Source organism: Aegilops tauschii, chromosome 6 (genome assembly GCF_002575655.3).
Source record: "Aegilops tauschii subsp. strangulata cultivar AL8/78 chromosome 6, Aet v6.0, whole genome shotgun sequence".
NCBI classification, from domain to species: Eukaryota; Viridiplantae; Streptophyta; class Magnoliopsida; order Poales; family Poaceae; genus Aegilops; species Aegilops tauschii.
In genome coordinates this window covers 204,609,238-204,616,212 of record NC_053040.3, presented here as the reverse complement: position 1 = coordinate 204,616,212, position 6,975 = coordinate 204,609,238, and positions in this window count along the sequence as shown.

Sequence of the window (6,975 nt, the reverse complement as noted above, 5' to 3'; positions counted from 1 at the left end):
AAGATGGCTGCCAAGCAGAAGAAGCCTACTATGGACCAGGCTGAACCATCCAGGCGGGAAGAACCTCGCATTGTCTTCCCCGCAAGTATGACAGGCGTGAAGCCTAAGGTCCCCACAATGGCTTCAGAGCTTCAGAAGACAAGGGCAGCTGAAGCCAAAGCCAGAAAGCGCAAGACCAAGAACACCACTGATGATGCTCCACCCACCAAGAAGTGCAAGACCAAGAAGAGAGATCGGGCTGGTCCCACAGAGCCCCTTGGCGTCGAGCCAATTTCTGTTGTTCGTCCTGCATCTGCACAACAAGAATGTCGTTTGATAGTTCATGAGCCTGCTTCCCCAGAGGCTCCTGAAGCTGAAGACATTCCAGCTGCTGACCCCACCGCAGTTGAAGACATTGGTCATCAAGACAATGTTGAAGATGATGAAGTCCTTCCTCAGATCGAGCACAATGTGGTATCATCGCCTGTTCTTACAAACAACGAACTCATCAGCATTGGTCGTCCTTTGACGCCAATTGCTCAGGATGACTCATGGGCTGATCATCCACAAAACTCACCCCGTGAAGAAGAAACACCAACAACTCCCCCAACCCAAGTCACCGCTCCGGTGCTTGAAGATGATGACTTTGAGGCCCAACCTACTCCATCTCCACAAGCGTCGCCAGCATTCCGCAGGCTTCGCAAGGGACCAAGGCCTCAAGTCACCTTGTGGAGTGTTCCAGAAGGAGAAGAGCGCCAATCAGTTTCACGCCATGTATTTCCTGAAGCCTCTTCAACTGTGAACAACCCTGAGTCTGAAGCCAACGCGGCTGAAGATATTTCGGCTGCATCAGCCGATGACCAAGAAGAACCAAGAGTTGAAGAAGTTCGTGTTGCTACACCCCCAACCAACCCTGAAGTTGTTCTCGAGGAGAACGTGTCCGACCCTCCAGCTACTCAAGTGGAGGTTAACAATACTGAGGCAGCCAACAACACCAACCCTGAAGCCAATGATGTTGTCATGGCTAAAGCCACTGTGGCGCCTGAAGTTAATGTGGTGCCTGAAGTGATTGCATCTGAAGCCAATGCTGCACCTGAAGCAAATCTGCAGCCTGAAGTTAATGCCAATACCACTGCTCCTGTACCGCCTCCAAGGCCACACACTATCGAGCAAGCATACAAGTATGGTCAGCTGGTCACTGTCAGATGGCCCATTCTGGTTCCTCCACCTACTACTGGTCCGCAATTTGACTATTATGTCGAGCACATGCCTCAGGTCCAGAAGCCGAAGCCAAGACTGCCCAGGTTTCCAGGTACTGCCACTTCACCAGGGTCCTTCAATGCAAATGGCTTCATTGCACACAACACTTTCTTCGATAGTGCCAAGAACCCCTATTCCAAGCCAAGGATTTCATCTGGTAGGTTCTGGAGCTATCAGCAGCGCAGTTATTATTCATGTGTTCTCTATGATCAAGGGCGCATCTTCCCTCATATGCGTCTTGACTGTGAAGCCATTGCTGGATTTCCATGCCTTGAAGAAGCCCTTGACTGCTTCTGTGATGCTGGATTACTGAATTTTGTGACTGATAACGAGCATTGGAATGAAGAGCTTCTGCTGCAATTCTATGCCACCCTCCAGATTTGCGGCTACAACAGGGATCCGAAGACATGGTCCTAGAGTGGATGACATGCAACGTACACCATGAAGCTAAAGCTCTTGACATTATTGAGCTCACTGGTCTGCCCACTCCAGGTGAACTATATGAACCTGGTTGTCAGCTTCACCGCAATGCATTGGAGAGCATCTTTCAGAAGCCAGAGCCCAACATGAGCCAAATGTTGAGCATGATGAAGCCTCTGCCACATGACGCTGATTACCCAACAGAGTTCTTTGTTGAAGACCTAGAGTATCTGCCCCGCACCATCTATCATATCATCAGGCGAACTCTATGGCCTGTCAAAGGATATTCTTCTGCAACGAAGCTTGAAGGAGCGATGAAGACATTGGTATTTTACATCTTCAATGGCATCAGCTTCAATGCTCAAGACTTCTTTATCAGGCAATTGGCTGCATCTGGCTCTGATCTCTTTGGTCTGAAATTCTATGCTCCATGGGTTATGCGCCTTATAGCGCTTCATTCAGCTGCCAACTATCAACCTTCTGCTCGCAACCATCTAATCTTTTTGCCTGAGGTTGATATGTCAGTTGAAGCCATATACCCAGAGCCTGCCAAGGAGCCTGTTTGTCTTCACAATGCTGATCACCAAAGCTTCACACAACCCATTGAAGGAGTCCAGGCAGTCACTCGTGTTTATCCTTTGGCTGGCAATACACGCTTACCTCACCGTGCTCAAACTGAAGCCGCTGAAAGCACTATTTCTCAAAGGCCTCGGAAGCGATCTCGTGTTCTCAATGACCGAGAGCTTCTCGCTGCCCTGCATCAGAAACATGATAAGCATCACTACTGGTTGAAGCGGCAGATGCAAAGCCTCTTGGTGGACGTCAATCGAATTCGCAATCTTGCCACCAAGAATGCCTTTGTCACTCATGAAACCTGTCGGAGGTCATGGAAGAGTTTGACATTGCTTAGTGCTGAAGCAGATCTTCAAGACGATGGCTTCACTGAAAGATTCAAGTTTGGCTCCACTCCTCCAACGAATGCAGTCTTGCGTCGAACTCCGTCTCTTGAAGACTCTGACTATTCATCCTCAGCTGCAACGGTGAATGCCAGAGTCATCGATGATCAAGATGATGCTACTTCACCACCTCCAACTTCAGCGCGTATCGACACTGCACCAAGTTCTTCTGCACCACCAAACCCCGACGCCGACCCTGATACTTCTCCTACTCCTTCTGGGAACAAGTAGAGGCTCTATGTCTTCAAACCTTTTTGGTCATTACTGACAAAAGGGGGAGAAGCATATGAGTTGATAGTCTTCAAGCGGGTCCATATGGGCGGTTGCTTTATATTTTGCCTAGTGTTTACAACTCTCGCTTTTGATACATTTGGTTCTTTGAGTTGTAACACTTAAACTTGATGGTCGTCTGCTATGTTTTCTGCTATACTGTGATGCGATGATAAATTCCGCATGTGCGCTGATAAATCCCGCACTAAGTCATATTGCAGACGTCCATTTTTCATTTTGCATGTCATTATCTTCATAATATCAAATCACGCATGATGAATTGTCTTCATAAGTTGAAGAGGATCTCCACAAGTACAACCTGCCATGTGCATTTGCATTCCAAAAGCAAATTACTCATCTGCACATCTTCAGGGGAGCCTTTTGCTGCTTTTGGAGACAATACCTTTATCCTTTACAATTTCACATACTTTTTTCCCCGTTGAAAACTTCAACCAATTTGTCATCAATCACCAAAAAGGTGGAGATTCTAAGTGCATCTAGTGCCACCCCTAGTTGGTTTTGGAGTATTGACGACAAATCTGGTTGAGGGACTAATGTGTTTGTGAGAATTGCAGGATAACACAGGTAGTAGTCCCTCATTGATTCGGTTTACCTACCGGAGATGACCCCTAAAAATGTATGAAGACATTGAAGACAAAGGTGGTATGTGAAGATATTCACATTGAAGACTATGACATGAGAAGACATCGCATGAAGACTATGGAGCGCGAAGACTTAGTTGTTTCGTTGTTTCCTTTTCTTCTTTGTTGAGTCATAGGAACCACCGTACTGTTAAGTGGGGTCCCAGTAAACAAAGTCAGAGTGACTGAAGTGATTCTCAACCAAATCCTATGTCTTCGAGCGAAGACAATGAGAGCAAATCTTATCCAGAGTTGGATGAGTCAGCTTTACTTGTAGCCCAAGTCAAGCTGCCGTGTGTTTTGAAATCTGACCGTTGGAACACATGTCAGTTCCTTAGTGACCCAGGGTCATTTCGGACAAATCAGGTCGGGTTGCCTAGTGGCTATAAATAGCCCACCCCCTACACCATAAATTGGTGGCTGCTCAGAGTTAGTGCACGGCTTTTGTCGTTTGAGAGCAACCCACCTCCGAAGCTTTTGAGAGAAAGAAATCCTTGCGAGGACAAAGCCCAAACACCCAGAGCCAAAGAGTGTTAGGCATCACTGAAGTCTTTCTGTCCGCGTGACCTGAAGACTTGTTACACTTGAGGACTGTGAATCCTCTAGCCGGTTAGGCGTCGCGTTCTGAGCATCCAAGAGTCACTGTGGATCGCCGGTGAATGAAGTCTGTGAAGGTTTGGAAGTCTACCTTGAAGACTTACCAGAGTGATTGGGCGAGGACTGGGTGTCCTTAGCTCAAGGGGAATAAGGTGAAGACGCGGTCTTCTGAGTTGAATCTCAGCATCCCTAACCAGATGTACAGTTGTCACAGCAACTGGAACTGGTCCAACAAATCCTGTGTGCTCAACAAGTGACTGGTTCTATCCTCTCCCTCTCTTTACTTACAGTGTGTCTTCGTGAAGTCATTGCCTGCTTGCACTACCTGTTTGACTTCACTGTGTGACTACTATCGTAGTTTGGCTTCATACTATCTTCCATCCTGATCTTTACTACCTAGCTGCTATTTGTCTTCGTGCTTTCACTTCATTGCATATTTGACTATGGCTTGCTTAGTGTAGTTTACCTTCTGCTGCATATCAATAGGTTCATCTTTATTGTTTGTCTTGGAAACTCTCATGTTTTGAAGACTTTCATAAAAATCGCCTATTCACCCCCTCTAGTCGATAACTAGCACTTTCAGTTGGGTTTATTCATATTGATTGGATCTATCCCTCTATATCATGTCATCTTGCTTAAGGCGTTACTTTGTTCTTGTTAACTTAATACACTTGATGCATGCTTGATATCGATTGATGTGTGGAGTAATATTAGTAGATCCAGGCAGGAGTCTGTCTACTTGTCACGGACGTGATGCCTATATTCATGACCATTGCATTAGATATCGTCATAACTTTGCGCTTTCCTATAAATTGCTCAACAGTAATTTGTTTGCCCATTGTATGCGTTCATTCAAGAGAGAAGCCTCTAGTGAAAACTATGGCCCACGGGTCTGTCTTTTATAATATTATTTTCAGATCTAAAAAACCAAAAAACCAAAAATACCTTGCTGCGATTTATTTGCCTTTACTTTATTTTGCACTTTTATTTATATTTTGTACCTATCTCTATCAGATCTCATCCTTGCAGGTAACCCTGAAGGGATTGACAACCCCTTTATCGTGTTGGGTGCAAGTATTTGTTTGTTTGTGTAGGTGCAGCCATTGGTGACTTGTGTGTTCCTTCTACTGGATTGATACCTTGGTTCTCAAACCGAGGGAAATACTTGTCTCTATTTTGCCGCATCACCCTTTCCTCTTCAAGGAAAAACCAATGCAAGCTCAAGAAGTAGCACTCCACCACATGGTCCACCTCCATAGACACACATACACACACGTACTTGATTTAGCATAGGGTGATACTAAAGATTTTTTTACCTCCGACAGGACAATTAGGCAGTGATTAATTAGTGATTCTGAAGTACTCATAATTGATTGTGACCTTGCAGGAGAGACAACAGAAGTGGAAGGGCTCCTGGAGGATCGTCTCACATGTAAGGGAGACATTGCCGGAGCCCTTGAATGGCCTCGATGGATGCCTCGGCTACAGGAAGATCACCCTGACACTATTGATCATGTAGAGCTGGGTCACACATGCATCCAGAATCCAGTTAATTAGTATGATGTGTCGTCAAGCCAAGTACTACTCTGCTATGTACTACAAGTGCGTTTCTTCAAGTAAATTAATACTAGTAGCAACACAACAATACAATACCACTAGCAAGATGTCAGGATAACATAGGACGGTACCAGCGTGTCGGTGCAACAAACCCTGGGTCCGTTGCCCGGACTGTGCACAGGCCTGAAGACAAGATTACAACACCATGATCAACCCAAGCATGATGGATCAATTCTCTTGAAGGATCCAAGTGCAGGACAGGAAGACCAGCCGGAGGAGCAAGATATCGTGAAGGAAGAACCTCCCTTGCCGGGAAGGCGAGCCTGGAAAGGTTGGGTTTGCCCCGGAAACAAGCTTCCAGATCATCCCGGTAGGCCTGTCGGGACTAGCGAAGGCAAACCACGCCACCGCTCCACCTCACAAGCGACCCAAGTGATCGATCAGTGTGGTGTCAAGCCCCTAAGTGACTAAGTGGCCGCTTCTTGCAACATGGCAGCCACTTCCTACAACAAACACCTCCATATGACACCCATCCTGAGACGTGTCAAGCACGCAGGCGCAAGGTTAGCAAAACAGCCCGGCGAGGGTTGCCGGGCACGCTGTGATGTGACACTAGACGACGCATTTAATGCACTCTGTCAGCCTGCAGAGTTTGGTTTGATAGCACTATTTTCTATCTAATCAGTGCATAAAGACTGATTTGCCACTGTGGTGACCCCTTAATCTATAAAAGGAGGCCCATGGCGACCGTAGAAAGGGTTGGCTAACTCAGACTCTCAGACACTCATACAGCATAGCCACTCTCGCCCTGAGGCAACCTTGCCGGGCAAGTGCACTACGTCCACCACCATATTTCCACTATCAATCCACCAAAGCAGGTGTAGGGTTTTACACCTCACGACGGCCCAAACCTGGGTAAAACTGCCCGTGTCACCTCTGTCGCGCTATGCTACGCTTCTCTGCTCTTTGTGCAACGTGCCTATCCCCCCGCTGAACCAAAAAGGGGCTCATGGCCCCATAGGTGGCCGTGGTTTCCCATGACATCTTTGGCGCGCCAGGTAGGGGATCACTTGCGCGAACCTGAGAGCGTCAGTAGCGCAACATCTTCATCGCCATTCTCGTCATCAGCAGTCGCGGGATCTGAGAGGAAGGTTCAGGCGACGCGGCGTTGAGGCCGGGATCAGCAGTCGCGGCGCGTTTGTTGCCGTGTCGCCCGTAGCCTTGACCTTAGTGAGAGGGGACGCGGTTCGCACCATGCTGCGGCTTGAGGCAGACACAGCGCGTGGTAGCTGACC